Genomic DNA, 15,556 nt, shown 5'->3' on the forward strand with positions numbered 1-15,556 from the left:
TCAGGCACAGGCAGTTCTTGAGATTCAGAAATGCAGTGTAATTCACCTGGGATAAGAAATCAAATTTAAAAATGAGCTGAACAGACACTTTTAGGAATACGTAAATTTCTAAATAAACCAGCTTTTTAATTCCACCTTTTCTATATTAGAACAAATCAATATTGTCTGCACTTGGAGATGAGTTTCAGCTGTCATAATTAAATATCATCCTGCTTCTTGCAGCACAGCCAAATGAGGATTTTACTCTTGACACAAGAGTTTCCTCAAGTAGGGACAACTTACTTATTACAGCAATGATCCACATGGTTCCATCATGTTTTAGAAAACAAATCTCTACCAAAAAACACAGCATGATTCTTCCCTGGCGTCAGAGCACTGAAGAGATAGAGTAATAGAAGAAATAATACATTTTAAATGCTTTTTAAATACAAACATAATGATGATACATTAAATAATGTGATCTACCCAGCCGGACTTCTAATTACCTACATGCAAACCTCATGCTCATCCATCACTTGATTCTCTTCAGCTGTAATGTTGGTTTTTGGTAGACACTAGCACTGAGCCATAAGTTTGAATGGGAAGGGAAACAAGCCCAGTGCAAGGCTGTATATTAGCTCAGACAAGTAGGATGTCATTGCCAGCCTGAATTTGTTGATGAAACCAGGCATTAAGCAAGCAAATCTTCGGCCACTGAAGCACAAGTTTGCTGACTTTAAGTAATGACATCCAGGAGGTGACACAGTGGATTTACACCAGCAAGTGCCTATGGACCAATAATGGCCACTCAGCCCTGACAAAATAAGGAGACAAAATGGAGATTCACCTCTCCCCTGAAAAGAAAGATTTTGCTTTTCCCTATTCTAGTCTAATTTTAAATGTTCAAGAATCCGGGTTTGATCTTCTTTGAGGATGGGGAAGGACTTTTGTCTCTGAAGAATGGAGCTCATGGAGTCGCTTGGTCAATCCCCATTTGCACCCAGCAGAGACCATGGAGGTGTTCAATGGTACAAAAAGGCACCAGCTCCCAATCTAGAGGCTGAGGTTTGTTTCCATTTGTACCAGATATTGGTGATCTATAGTGGTTTCACCTAAATCCCTGGACATTTCAGGTCCACATGCACATGGTGATTTCATGTGCTGAAAACACAAGTATGACCAGGAGCCATCATAGTTCTTTGTCCCAGCTAAACTATTTAGCTCCCCTTCTGCAATGTTTTCTTTCCATACATCCTAATTCTCCCATCCTTTTCCCCTAATAACAACATAAATGAGTACTCCACAGGTGTAATTACGGTAATAGTTCTTTTACTGCAAATCCTGGAAGCCTGTAACCTGTAATTCACTTTTTCCGATAGTCTCCTATTCCAACACTAGACATGTTATTTTAAAATGTCTAGGACCTGAAAGCTAAATTTATAGTGATAGATAATAGTAATGGAAACCAAACATCCTCCTTAGTTCAGACTTTAGAGCTGTGCTGTATCTCTTGGCCAATTGTTGCCTTGTTCACCTAGAAATATCATACCCACCACTCCCACAATGATTCAAACACCAGAGTTCAACAGAAGGAAGCAAAATACATCTCAGTTTGTTTATTTTATAGTATGAATCTAGAAAAACTCAAGACATACTAACATGCCATGTCTTTTTTTGAATTATTCCGTGGCAAATTCTGGGGCACAGTGAATCTGCCATATTTCTGGTAACAGGAGCTACCCTTCTTTTCTAGGGATGAACCATCACAAGACTGTGATTGGAAAGCAGGGGGACCAAGCCCTCAGGGAGGTGGCTGATGCAGCTGGTTCCCTGGCCCTGGGCTCAGCTCTTGCTCATGGCACAAACACCAGAGGCCAGAGGTAGGGACTGTTTCTGTCTTGGCTACTCCTCATCAGTGCTTTGAGCTGCAGGAAGCCCTGAGAACCAAGGAAACACGAGTGCACCACCAGGGATTTCCTTCTCTCTACACCTGAAGCACAGCACAAAGTTCCACCCTTTGCTTCTGCAGGTAGGAGCTCAATCTAATTTACAGATTTAAGTTTTAGTTAGAAGCAAGGCAATAATCCTAAAATAACTCATGCAAATGGTCACCCTCTTCTAGAACTGACATTTTTTCATCATTTTCTCTCCATTTTCTGGGTGAAGCAGCCAATGTGAGGAGGGCATGCTGGCACATACCCCACTTGATAGTTGAGAAGAACAAACTGACAAATATTTTTAATATGCTGCAGCTTATCAACATCCCACTGAATAAAGGGCAAATGAGATTTTCCACTGGTTATTCATAGATCTACATGGAGATGCTTATAATTTGCCATTTAGTCCAGACACTGGACAGAAATAAGTCACCAAATAAAATACAATATTCCTAGTGAAATCCATTATGGAATGTGTTCTTGCCCCAAACCCCTGCTAGAATAGGCACAGCAATGCTCCCTGAGACCTGGCAGCCCTTCTAAGTGAGCATATGGTCTGCTCAGCTCTCTCAGTGCTGGTGCAGGGTGAGTAAAACAGGGGGAGCAAACAGGGGGCTCTTTAATAGCACGGAATTCTGTGCCTGCTTCAAACTCCATCACTACTCCAGAAATGGATTTCCCTTCTCTGCTGGAGCGTGCCCTGTTTGCAGGAGGGGGCAGGAAAAAAAGTGAGAGAGTTTCCTTGGATGGTGTCTGTGACCATCTCCCATAAAGCTGGTAAAGCTGTGGAAGGGTCTTGGTGTGTCAAAAGTTGCATTTTCTGGTGATGCTACATCGCCTTCTCCGTTCTTTTCAGATGTCCCCTGATGCATTGTAACTTGCTCAGTCGTTGGAATAGAAAGAGGGGCCTGAAGGTAAAAATCCCAGTGTTAATCAAGGCTGGCAAAGGGCAGAACATTAGCTGCAGTAATTGTTTTTCTGAGGGACTCAACAAAGCCGGGCTCGTCGGCGCTAGCAAACAGATCCGGTCCTGCCTCTGTGCTCCTCACACGGGCAGAACATTGCCCTGAAATCACTGCAGCAGGGATTGGGCCAGGAATGAGCAGCTAAGTTGCAAAGCAAATTAATTCCTGCCAAAAAAGTTCAGCTATGCTCAGAAGTATGTAAAGTGTCTGATTTGAGAAGTGTCAAGTAGCATTTGTGACCAATTATCCAAGATGAAGGGGGCAGAGCTATGTTTACATGTACTAATCTTCAGCCAAAGTTTGAAAACTCTAATTCATGGACACGCATCAAATTTCCTTTCCAGGCTTGGCATTTGCCTGTACGCACGCATGCACATTGCTCGGGGATGACAGGAAAACATGATTATGACTTGCAAATAATACAAATAAAAAAAAGGAAAAGCGAGAAGAGCTGCCATGCAGCAGCAGCGTGGTAATTAAACCTGTGCTGTGATATGCAAAAAGAATCATGGACCACTGTATGAGTGAAATAGCTTTATCAGCTGTGCTGAAATATGATGTGTGGTGTGTCTGTATTGTTATTTTTCCACAACCTGTGAAGCCCTGGGAAATGATCTACACAAAAGAACAAGAAGTAAAAGCTGCCTCTGCCATCTTCTGTTTAATTAACATAGGTATACCAATTTAATGCAATTAATCAAGATAGGAGGGATTAAACAGTAACTCAGCTGACAACGACAGAGTTAGCATTGCTGTGGCATGAGAAGGGCTGCAAAATGAGACTGGTGACTGGGAACACTGTGAGGAAGAACAAGCTGGCTGCAGTTTTGGAAGGTTTATGCAGATGTATTGAAATTTAGGGGCAGCTGATTTTTCATGTGGCCAAGTGTTTATCTCTCCCTGCCCTTTCCTTTACCCTCTCAGACCTTCCAGGGTAATCCCCAGAGTGGCAACAACTTTTAAAGCGATTCCTCTTTCTTCTAACAGATTCCTGATGCTAAAGGTCTGACCTTAAAATGAGCAGTGCATAGGGCAAGAGTGGGTACTGCAGTGAGCTTCTGGCCTTCAACCCTTCCAAATACATCTATTTTGGTAACCAGAACACTATATTCACCATGGGTGAGGGAACAGAGCCTTTCAGTGCAGGGCTTCTCAGCACATTAACTCTCTCAGTGCTGGATTCTGGGTCCCTGTGCAAGTTGCCTGTGCCTATTTAAGACCATAAATGCAGATTTGCGGAAGCCTGCAGCAATCTGTAACTTCATGGTTGTGCTTTAGTGCCTGATGCACCCAAAAACTGGGCTGAGTCCTGTGGATTTCTCTGTGGATCTGGGAAGGACTGTAATCACATGCAGCTGAGAGTAGCTCAGACTTGGATTTCTTGTTGGCAGGAGAGGCACAGCCCGGTTTGCTACAATGCAACTGTCCTCATTAATGTTCTTCAAGCCCTGATGTACTGGGACCGCCATGGTTGAGTCAGAAGATGGCTGAGTTTTCCAGGCTCATTCTCTTGTCTTCAGAATGTTAAATTGGGTGATAATGAGAAGTAACTGTGTCCTTTTTTATGGTGAAGTTGACACTTGCCTTCTAGTAAACAGACACAGAGATGACCCTCCTCATTTCGCACAGGTCACCAAACAGCCCTGGAATGGTAGGGGTTATTGGCCATTTACCAAACTCTGTTTGACTTGGGTTCATGGGTGAGAGATGAAAGGCTCTATATTGCATTACCAATCCCTGGGGCCAGCCAGTCTCCCTAAAGAAGCATTTCATTTAGCAAGGCAACTGCTGGCCCATGGGAATCCGAGACTTGGGAAAAAGAGGACACAGTTTCAATTGCAAATGTTTCCTCAGGGCAGATGTCTTAAAGCCACACAGAAACTCACTGCTTCAGTGTTACAATAGTTGCTCCAGGACACTTAATGACCAGCAGATTTTCCCCTTTAATTAATCTCCCCTTTTTCCCAAGAAAACATCCGTTAGGTTCCTTGTGGTGTTTCTGCCTCTGCCCTGCTGCTTTGTCCATCTCCCTGGGGCAAGACCATTGCAGCAGTTGTGAACTGTTACCTTTTCCAAGAGCTTCAAAATTGAAACAGATGAAGCAAGGAGCCCTGGTAACACACTTAGAGGTTTGGGGCTCTTGGGAGGAGAAATGAGTACTCCTGAAGTGTCCAAATATTTTCCTTTCCCTAGAGCAAAGATGCTGACTGATTTTCTTGGTTATAGTAGAGTGATCATTGCTATTGGGGTAGTCCAAGTGCTGCCTTTTTACAGATAATGGATGTAGTGATTGATGGCTACAGGAAGAAGAATATTTGATTCAGACCAAGAATTCAACCCAGACTTTTCCTGATTTTCCTATGATCTGAAAATCCAGCGTTGTTCCAAATTCATTATCACTGATTAAAATCCTCTTTCAGTTTCCCCCCTCTCTGTTTGTGATGTGAGTCATGAGACATTCAGAAGTTGCATTTGTTGTTTGATAGTTTTACATCATGGTTGTAATAGTGCATCTGCCAAGTCAGCAGGTCCTTTTCTGTGTTTGTTTATTTGTTTACCACTCAATTTCCAGCAAGTTCTTGTTACCCAATTCCTGCTGACAGCAGAGGAAGAGGCACAAGTCAGCTCAGAAAATGAACGACTAGAAGGTAAGTGAAAAGAATAGTAAACACAGGCCATTCATGTAACAGGATCCGATTCATTTTTATGCCAGGGAGATTTTTTTAAATGGGACTTCTCCCAGTGGAGAGCTCTCAATGCTCAAGGCAGGAGAGGCACAGCCTTCACTACAAAGACAATACATAATTATTCTGGGCTTATTATTATTTTTTATCACTCTTTTTCCAGTTGCAGGGAGTGAGGGCAGAGATGAGATCAGGACCCAGTTTATTGTGCAGCACATGGGGCTGCAGGACCCCGTGGGGGCAGGTAAATGCACCCAGGCTGAAGGTTCAGGTGACAGGTCTGAGATGGGAGAATCCAGCAAAATCCAGCAAAAATGGGGACTCAGCCTCCTGAGCTCCTCAGTCCTGGGCTCCTGCTGCTTGTTGCTTTCAGCATCTTTTCCCTTCACACTTATTTTGAATCACCGAAATGATGAATTGAAAAAATGTCATGTTATTTGAAGCACTCTTTATTGTATTTATAGGAAACAGATTATCTGTTCTCTGAGGATAGTGGAAACTGAGTATGATGAGCTCATCTGGAGAAAATGTAGGTTGGGTGTGACAGAGAAACTTGTGTTTTATACCTCAGTGACATCTTAATTTCTGGTTTTGGTATGACAGACTCAGTGGTACTGAACCATCCTGGTTCCTGCTTTCAGGCTGGGGCCACAAGTTGGACTTGGAAGAAGGAACTTCCATGCAGAGATGTGGCTGCAGTGTGAATACTGTGCCAGGGTAAGAGAAATTTTGTTTAATTCGGGGTGTATGCAATAGGTAAAGTCCATACAAATTCTGTTGTTCATCCCAGCATAGTTAAACTACATTTGACCACTACTTGTTCAACCCAGTAAAGCATACCTGGGTACCACAGCAACACCTGCTCTATTTATTTATTAAGATTATTTTGCCAGGTCAGCCCTTGAGGATTTAGCATTTGATTCAAAAAGGATTCTATAACACATGCCCAGTTGTGCTCTCTCTCTACTTCCTGATGATTTGGGTGATTTTCTCTAGCCAATTTATATTTTAATTAGTTGTAACACTTCTTTACTTTCTAATTTGAACAACTGAGACTTTAAAAAAAAAGAAAAAAAGCTAAAAAAATAACTCTCAAAGTCTGAATGGATACTCATTATAATTTTCTGTTCAGTACTTGCAGGTCCTGGGTTATCTTAGGTGACATTTTCATGTTGACTGCTCTGTGTTAGCTCTGCTCAGAATGAAGTGATAGTGCATAATGTGTTATAGGTTTCTTTACAGATAAAACCTGGAGTGTCCCTAAAATCCAGTAACCACTCAATACCAGCAACTTCCACACCCCTCTGTGCTCCTGCCATTGCTTTGAACCAGTTTATTTATTCATTTGGGCTCTAAGCACTCGGATGCATTCCTTCTTGCTGCAACAGCAGGGGTACAGGAAGGGGTGTTTGAAACCATGCAGTCAATTCCACCCTGGATTTCAGGAGGAGTTATTCTTGTCTCAGAGATGACGCATTCAAATATCCCTCTACGGATTCCAGGTGAGTTAGTCACATTTAGATGCTTCCAAGTAATACACAGAAAGGTGGTGAGAAAATAATGAGTCTCTGCCTAGTCACAAAAAGGAAAAAAAGCTCAGAAAAGTAGATCTGAGCAAATTATATGTACTAGCCCTCAAAATATTCTAAAAAGACCTGGGGCCAAGGGGCTTTTCCTTAAAAACAGTAGGGATGCACAGTATTTACTTTACTGACTGACCCATCAGCTGCTCTCTGTCCCCAGAAACAGTTCAGGAAATAACTGGCAGTATCTGAAGACATAAAAAGGGTAATTAAGTTTCACTGTGGAAATAAGAGGGTAATCTGTCCAGACAAATCTAGGACCTAGTACTGAAAGCTGTAGTATCTGAATATAAAAAATGAGTAATTTTGAAAAAAGATGTCTATCAGGACTGTAAATTCAGAGAGTAAAAATGTAGCTTTGCTTAATAGACCATCTCTCTCTCCATCTCCCTCTAACTCATTTTCTTATTCTCTTTCTTCCCTCTGTGTTATTGCAAAAAAATGTGTGCAAAATCTGATATTGAGAATGCTTTAGCTTCATTTCCATCTTCTATTCTCAAAATGTTTTGTTCCACTGGGCAGATTTCCCCTGGGAGATAACCTCAGTCATGACTGCACGAGGCTTGTGGGGTGACTGATTTGCAAAGGCACAGCTGCATTTTGAGGTGGCTCTGGGGCAGCCACGTCCCCACTCTTCTGAGGCTCTTAAAGATATTTGTGAGCTGGCATGAGAAATCACCTGGGACTCAGAGCAGACCACAAGTGCTTAGGACAGTGTTTTCTCTGCACCTTTTCTTGCTGAGCAGAACTGCAGCACTATAAACAAATGTGAGTTTTGCCTCATTCTTAGGTCCTGTGAGTTATGAAAGCCCACTCCAGATGTAATGAATGTATAGATCACTTTGACCAGATCATAATCTATTAGTAAATAATGCTCTCTGAAAATGTATAGGTGAAATAAAGAACTTCTTGCTACTATTGCTGTATTGGTATCAAGGATTACTGTGGAGGCCAACATGATCCTGAGGATTTGTGCTACTGACATTTAAATACAATGCAGAATTAACTACAGGGTTTGGTTAGTAAATTCCCTTCTGGATTAGGATATTCAGGATTTACACTGCTGGAAACAGAACCCAAAACTGTACAAGGCTTATCTCTGCCTTTCTTTCAGCTCACTGACACCCTGATTCATATTTACAGAATTTTTCCATTAGATTCCTAATTTTGGTGGTGATATTAATTAGCAAATCACACAATACTTTTCAGAATGAGTAGATAGAGCAAACCCCTATAATACCCATGACTTTTCTTTGCTATCCCTGGAGGAAGCCCAAGGGTACCAGACTAAGACCTAAGGCAAATTGTCAGCACAGTCTATAGGCCATGGGAAGGTTAGGTTTAAAGAAGATGTCACTTTGGGGACATCTGTGTGACACATGCTGCAGTGTCCAGACATTGGAGACTATGTTTTTGCTCTAAATCTAGAGAGGAAGTCAATAGGAAAAAAAAAAAAAGGGAAAGAAGCACAGGGGAATAAAAGTACTTTTGAAAGAGAAGAAATCTACATTTCAATGAAAATCCTTTCAAGGCATTTCAAATGAGAGTCTGAGAGAAATAATTACAAAGTTTGGAGAGAAAGAACGTTAGCTTTGATATCTTTTTCTTCTATGAAGCAATTAAAATAAGCAATTTTTCAAATACTAAGCAGAAAATTACTAATGGCTGAACCCAAAAGCTTTCATTTCCTTCTTGGGGCCTTTATTCTTCTAAAAAAAGACAAAAAAAATGTGAAGGTGGTTTTCCAGATAGATTAATGCATAAAGCAGTCGCTAGTTGGATGTCATAAAAACTACAGCAGCATAGAATAGCTGAGATTAAGAACTAGATTTAAATCATGCAACAGTCCAGTTAATATCAATGTCTAATTAAGAAATGCATAAGAAGTCTGTAATGTTGATTTGATGGAGAAAAACTCTAATAGGGTTTCTTTTGGAATTTTCCATTTCAATTGCTGTGTAGACTTTTAATGGATGTCCTATCCACTCTTTGGTATTAGCAGGAATCATCCTCAAATTAAAACCAAGGCCTAAAATGGAACACAGGTAGACAAATTAGCTGGTCTGGGAAGCAGCCTGGGTAGAATGACAATGTGAGCTGAAGCCGAAATTTGAGTACAAATAAAAGAGAACAAACGTCTCAAATCTGGCGTGGAAACCCTCTCTGCTTCTCGTTTGAAACAATCTAAAACCCTGTAATTTGAAACAATGCAATGTTAACCCGTTTCCCCACCTCCCTGAGCCTGCAGAAATCCCTGACAATTCATACTTAGACACCTAGACCACTAAGCATTATTAATTAGTCTTTTTTATTTAAAAGGCTTTCCATAGTTATGCATATTAGTAGTGTGCAGAGGTGGGTTCTTCTCTGCTTGTGATGGGATTTGGAGCACACAGGTCCCTGTCACCATCAACGAGCACCATTAATCTCCCACTCCTCTCTGGGTAACTAAATCTCTCAAACCCCTGGAGCAAAACTAAGCCTGTGGCGTCTTCTGCGTCCCATGGATCATCCAAGACATTTGGTCTCTAGATATAAGAGGGGAACTGGTTTTGAGCACATGACTAATGCCCTGAAGTTGCTAAAAGAGGAGAAGCGTAACTCTTGGTATGCACAAATCCATTTAGCAAAGAGGGGGAAAGCAGTTAAAGCAGCACTGTATTTGTTATCACCACTCTGGTGTTGATCCAACAGATCCAGAGGGAATGATCTGAAGGATCCAGGAAGGTGGCACACTCAGGATAGCCCTTCTGACCAATGCATGCTGGGGAATAATTTTAAAATTCATTAGAACACATTAAAATATAATACCTTGGCCATGGCAAAGCAAGGCACGTGATTCCACCTGTCTACATGTCTCTTTCCAGTACTAAATCCATCCAGAGACCTTTCAGAATTATATCATTAAGTCTTGTCACGCCCACAGAGAGTGGAAAAGACTGGAGGTGAAAATCAGAGTAACAGTGAAATTTTGGCACTTTTATTTTTGGGTCGTTGCCTGAAATGTCACGGTCCAAATTCATGCCTGGCATTGCTCTGTTGACCCATGAGGCACAAATATGTCATATTAAACAGTGATTCCATGGTCCTGGGGCATGCCCCAAGGATTTTTCTCCTTGAGATGGGAACAAGGATGCTCTCAGTGAGGCATCTGCCTTCTCAATGGTACAGAAGGTCTGATGTGAGGACACTCAGGCCATCAGAGGAGTCTGGGTTTTTTTGACTGTAAAACTTGGAGGTGCCATGGGTTGGGATGATGCTAGAGGATTATTCAGGTGGAGTTCTAACAGGGTGCTTTGTCTGCAAACTTTACTAGATTTATGCAATACTTAGGGACAAACAAGAGTATGAAGCAGGCTGTCCTTTGCAAACACATGCAACAGAAAAAATCCCAAACCTTAACTCTTCCAACACACTTGAGAGCCACAAATTCTGTTACAGTTTTGCTAAATGAGAGGAATATTCCTCCCCTCCTCTATAAAACCATCCTTTTAGACATTACTGCAGTCATGACCTCATCGCAGTTCCTGGATTCCTTCTGAAAAGATTAAAATGAACTAATACACAAATGATCTCATCACAGCATAAAGGACATCTTACACAGGGGGGAAAAACTAATCAGGAGAACTTCAGTGCTGCATTTGCAGCAGCAGTAGAAAAAGAACTGTAACACCACTGTGGAAAAACAAACTAAAGGTACAATGCCAGAGAGGCTTTTTTCCATCTAATGAACCATTTGGGTTTGTCCTACCTCATCCTGCCTGTCACACCTGTCATCCTCTTAGCTGTCTCCATATCTATCATCTTTCCCTTTTTCCTGTCTTTATCTACAATTTCCTTTGTCTCTTCTATGCCCTTCCCACCTGTTTTAATATTCCTGGTAACTTTGAATTGTGTGCACTACTATTCTCAGCTACATTTAAAATACATTTTTCAGAGTACATACATACAATCACCTTACACAAAAGTATTCACACGTATTTCATCTGTAGTTTGTCATTCTGCATTAAGAACACCTTTTCTATGTTTTCATACAGTTCTCAGCCCAAGAGGTCATGGATGGTGACAGCTCTCATCTACTTTGGAGCTGTTCTATCTTCTAAGAGAAAGGAAGACGAGTTGGGAGAGATGCTTTACTTTCTTTGGTAGGACAATCTATAAATTAACATTTATGTAAGTGAGACTCTCACCACATTTTTAATGTTGTATCACATTTTGAGCCTGGAAAATAGAATGTCTTGGAACTAGGTGATCTTGAAGGTCTTTTTCAACCCAAGCTTTCCTATGATCTTCAGAACAAGATGAATATGGTGTTACTAATGCAACCTTATCTCTGGTGCCCATAGGTGCTCCTCAGCTCTGCCTTGAGGTTACACCGTTAAGCAAGAGGTGACAAACCGGTTTCCTTTCCCAAGGAAATGTCACGTAACTGCCCAGGGGCCCCTTTTGGTGGGGGTTGCACCCTGATTTTTCAAGGAGAGATGTGCTGCTGTGTCCCCAGCCTGGCAGGAGGAGCTGAAGCTGCTCATTCACAGCTCTGATGTCTCTCAGGCAGGAAGAAAGGCAGAAAGCATCAGGCTGTAGGGAGGGATCAGGGCAGCCACCTTCAGACACTGCCAAAGGAACCTCCAGAACTCAGCCATAGGTGAGCTCCCAGACCATGCTGGTAGAATCCTACCCACCCAACAAGATTTGCTACTCCTAAATGGGGGAGCAAATACATCCTACCCCAAATGCTCTGCAATTGATAGACCTGCTTCAGTGAAGAGAGCCCTGAGCAGTGATGAGTGTTGTAGGATACGTGCTGCAGCATCAGGAAGGTCCAAACAGCCCAAGGAGCAGTGCAGAGCATCTGTCACCAAGAAAATAGCATGTGAAAAGCTGTTGTAATTCCTGTCCCCAGCAGCCTAACTGGAGGCACAGATTTCCCAAGGCTTGGAAAACTTGGAGAACTCAGGCTCCTCAGTGAGATCTCTCCCCAAACGCTGCAGATTTACCAGGTCAGCTCAGTCCAGGCCAAAGTTGCCAGGAAAGGTCCTTGGCTGTGCTCCAGGTTCAGTGCTCTATTGATTGGAGAGGTATTTATTGTAGGTCAGGATCTTGAGCCAAGATAGCTGAAGCTGCAAGGACTAAATTGTCTATTCCCGACCCACAGATAAAACAAATGGCCAGTTTTAGCCTAATCATCACTTCTGCCTGAGGAAAGAGAAACTCTTTGAGGTAAGTTCCCTTGGATATAATTCTTTCTTTCTAGGTTATAGAAGGGCTGCAGCTAATACATATCCTGAGTCATAATGTGGATTTGCGCCTTTCCTGTTAAATATAGCTGGTTTATGTCCAAAGGATTCCTTCTCTCCCTAATGCTCACTCATATTGTTACAACTTCTACATTAGTTGCAGGTGTGAAATGCCAACTGATCCACACTTCTGGTGCTGTCAGCAGGGGAGTAATGTGTGTCAAAGGCCTGCTTCTCAGAGGGGAGGTCACCCTGATCTCCATTTGCACATCTGCTTTGCTAAACACAAAACTCTGGAGGTTTGAAAAGCTCCAATGTGCACAAAGTGGGATGTGATCACATGTACAGAGGGAGCTGCTTGTGCCTGTCATTTAGTGGGCAGGACACAGAATTTTCCCTCTGTACAAAATTCGTCCTGCATTACAACAGGTGATGCTTTACTTGTCAGTTCTATATTGATAAGGATAAAAACCACACTTCTCTGCATTCCACGTGCAGACAGGATACCAAGAGGTTAAACAAGAGCCTCACACATTAAGCAGCTTCAGAAAGATGCTAATATTCAGCACGTCCCTGCTTGGAGTGTGCAGACATGAGGATCAGGGAAGTGCCTGATCAGAGCTCCTGGAGGGACCATGCTGCTGGAGCCTGCCTTGAACAGAGGCATCCTGGTTTGGTTCTGAGGGCTTCCAGAGGAGCTTTCAAACGTTTCTATTTCCTGCTGTTAGTGGATTTTTTTCATACCTTGGAGTAAGCCTTCCGATGGTAATGTGTTTGCAGTTGATGCTGAGATAATAGTTCTTGCTCAGGGGACCTCTAATACACAGTATTTGATGCTTTCTACATTTTATGTGAGATCAAAAACTACTCCTATATATCCATATATGCCTAATTCTTTCTTGATTCCTGCTAGAATCTAGAATATCCCTCAGTATCTGCCATAAGGATGGTCACTAGTAATCTATACAGAATATTTTTTGGTCTTAATATGTTTGGCCTTTTAATGTCATATGTTTATGACATCATGATTCTGGTTACTCTGCACTTACAGGACATTTTAAACACATGCATCCAAGCATCATTCACCACTATACATTGTATTTTTTCCCTGTCTCATTTGACTATTTTCAATTTTTTTGGGGATAATGAAACCCATATTGACCTTTTTATCCAAAATGAGAAAACGGGGACTTGGTCATCAGCTGTATGCTGATGTTCCATGGATGTAACATCATGTTCCATGGAATTTAGACCTTGTGTCCTCACAGTAACTTAGCTGGAATTAAAGAAAAGTGATTTCTAAAGCCCAAAGCATACTGGGGAGAGCCATGAGCTGAACACACAGGTCAGAGCATGTTTCATGAGCACCTGAAATGCCAGCCCTGAGCCTCTGCTGCTCATAGTGGACATCTCCTTAAGGGAGCTGCTGACAATAATTTCTATGAGAATCAGAAGAAAATGCTTTTCATGAGAATCACTTTTTAATACTGAGGAAGGAGAGCATTTGCATTATAAAGAAAAGTGTGATTCTGGAAAAGACTCTCTCTTGGTGAGTTAGAGGAGCTGTGCTGTAGAAGACAGAGTGGCTGTTGGGCTCTTCATGGAAGCCTCTGTTGAATTCAGGCCTTTCCCCTGAAATTTACACCACAAATTCAGAAATTTCGTCTTTGATCAGAGCAGCTTCGTTGCCTTCCTGAGTAATAGGAATGGCATTGGTTTCCCTGTGCTGTACATTATAGACATGATAGACCCATGAAAAGAAATAGAAAAAGGGATATTGATTTTCTTGGAATAAAATACAGAAAATTTGAGCTTGGAAAACATTTAAGTATAATATGCTGAAAGTTTAAAGAAACATTTTCCAAGAGCATGCCTGTTAGTTTTATCTTAATTTTTGCCATGTATACTTATGAGAATCACAGACAACTCATAAGATTTTTTAGTTTCTGCTGAGAATTGCCTTTTCCAAGATAATTCTGTACACTATTACTTCAGCCCACTGGGTATCATGTAGGGAAGGTGCAAGATTATGCACATGAATATTTCTGTCTACCACTTAGGCGTGCTGAGACAATATCAACTTATACTTTCTCCTGTCATTGGTCCTTATTCCATAGAGGATATTCTTAATTACCAGCAAGACAATTTGGTAATATCATGTAAAGTGTAACAGCATAATTTCTGTGATGATTTACACCTGCTAAGGATCTGAATACTGAATTTTAAAACATAGTTTAAGTTCAGAAGAAGGAGTATTTTTTCTACAAGACACTATTTCTATTTTTAATAGAAATAATCTCATTTATTTAATTTATTGGCACTGTTCTTCTGAATGAAATGGAGCTTTTGAACATGAAGATACCATTTTTTCACATTTTCACTGCCCTGAAAAATTTAGAGCACACTTCTGTACTGGATTAGATCAACTTGAGTCTAAATGCCTAAACACTATTTTTGACAACTGTGCACGAGGGACGTGCCTGTACAGGGATTCTAAAGAATAAAAAACCTAAAAATATCTCAGTTGCAAAGAAAATTCCCTGTATTCCTTCTTACACTTTGTAATAGTGGTTATATATATATATATATATATATATATATATATATCTTTTTTAACCCTCACAGGTTTATCTCTAATTCTGTTGGAATTGATTGAAATTATTCCATTGACTTTAGCAAACTCTGTTTCCTGCTGGATTAAAGGCAATATTTGTGCATCAGATTTTCTGGTGATGTCCCACTAATGAAGCAGGTAATTTTATAAACATGTCAGGGAGGGTAAGTGCCCAATAAAAAGATGTCAGACAGAGATGCACAAATTGCAGTCTATTTGTAATGGAAATAAAACCAGAAATTCTTACTGTGAGTCATGAATTTCTTTATAATTGCTTCCACATTTGGGGAAACTTTTCCCTAGGTTGTCTACAGAAACCCTGCAATTCTTGGGGCTTCTGATGGCACTTATGATCACAACAACACATCTCATTTCTGATAAAAATTACTTACTTTGGGAAGGATTGTTTTTTTCTCAAATTGCTTTTCTGAGTCTTTATCTACAACTATTTTCTTATCCTCCTCCTCATTTTCTATTTCTAATATAAAACCAGGAATCCTTATCAATTTACAAGAGCAATAAAACTAAAGAAAATTCAGGCAGAACTGTAAAGCACA

The 15,556-nt window shown here is 41.1% G+C and overlaps 2 long non-coding RNA genes across 3 annotated transcripts in view; one reads left to right on the plus strand and one right to left on the minus strand.

The window, feature by feature from the left end:
• Window positions 1-15,556, plus strand: part of LOC129126395 (uncharacterized) — a 60,472-nt gene that overhangs the window by 19,967 nt on the left and 24,949 nt on the right. For both annotated transcript variants that reach the window (XR_008535065.2, XR_013184211.1), the window contains 5 exons: window positions 1,733-2,008; window positions 5,454-5,529; window positions 6,169-6,282; window positions 7,671-11,293; window positions 11,495-15,137. This is a non-coding gene — a long non-coding RNA (uncharacterized LOC129126395). The remainder of the gene's footprint in view (window positions 1-1,732; window positions 2,009-5,453; window positions 5,530-6,168; window positions 6,283-7,670; window positions 11,294-11,494; window positions 15,138-15,556) is intronic.
• Window positions 1-15,556, minus strand: part of LOC143695189 (uncharacterized) — a 161,426-nt gene that overhangs the window by 10,624 nt on the left and 135,246 nt on the right. The gene's annotated exons all lie outside the window — the stretch shown is intronic.

The sequence above is a fragment of the Agelaius phoeniceus genome, chromosome 13, assembly GCF_051311805.1.
Source record: "Agelaius phoeniceus isolate bAgePho1 chromosome 13, bAgePho1.hap1, whole genome shotgun sequence".
Taxonomy (NCBI): domain Eukaryota; kingdom Metazoa; phylum Chordata; class Aves; order Passeriformes; family Icteridae; genus Agelaius; species Agelaius phoeniceus.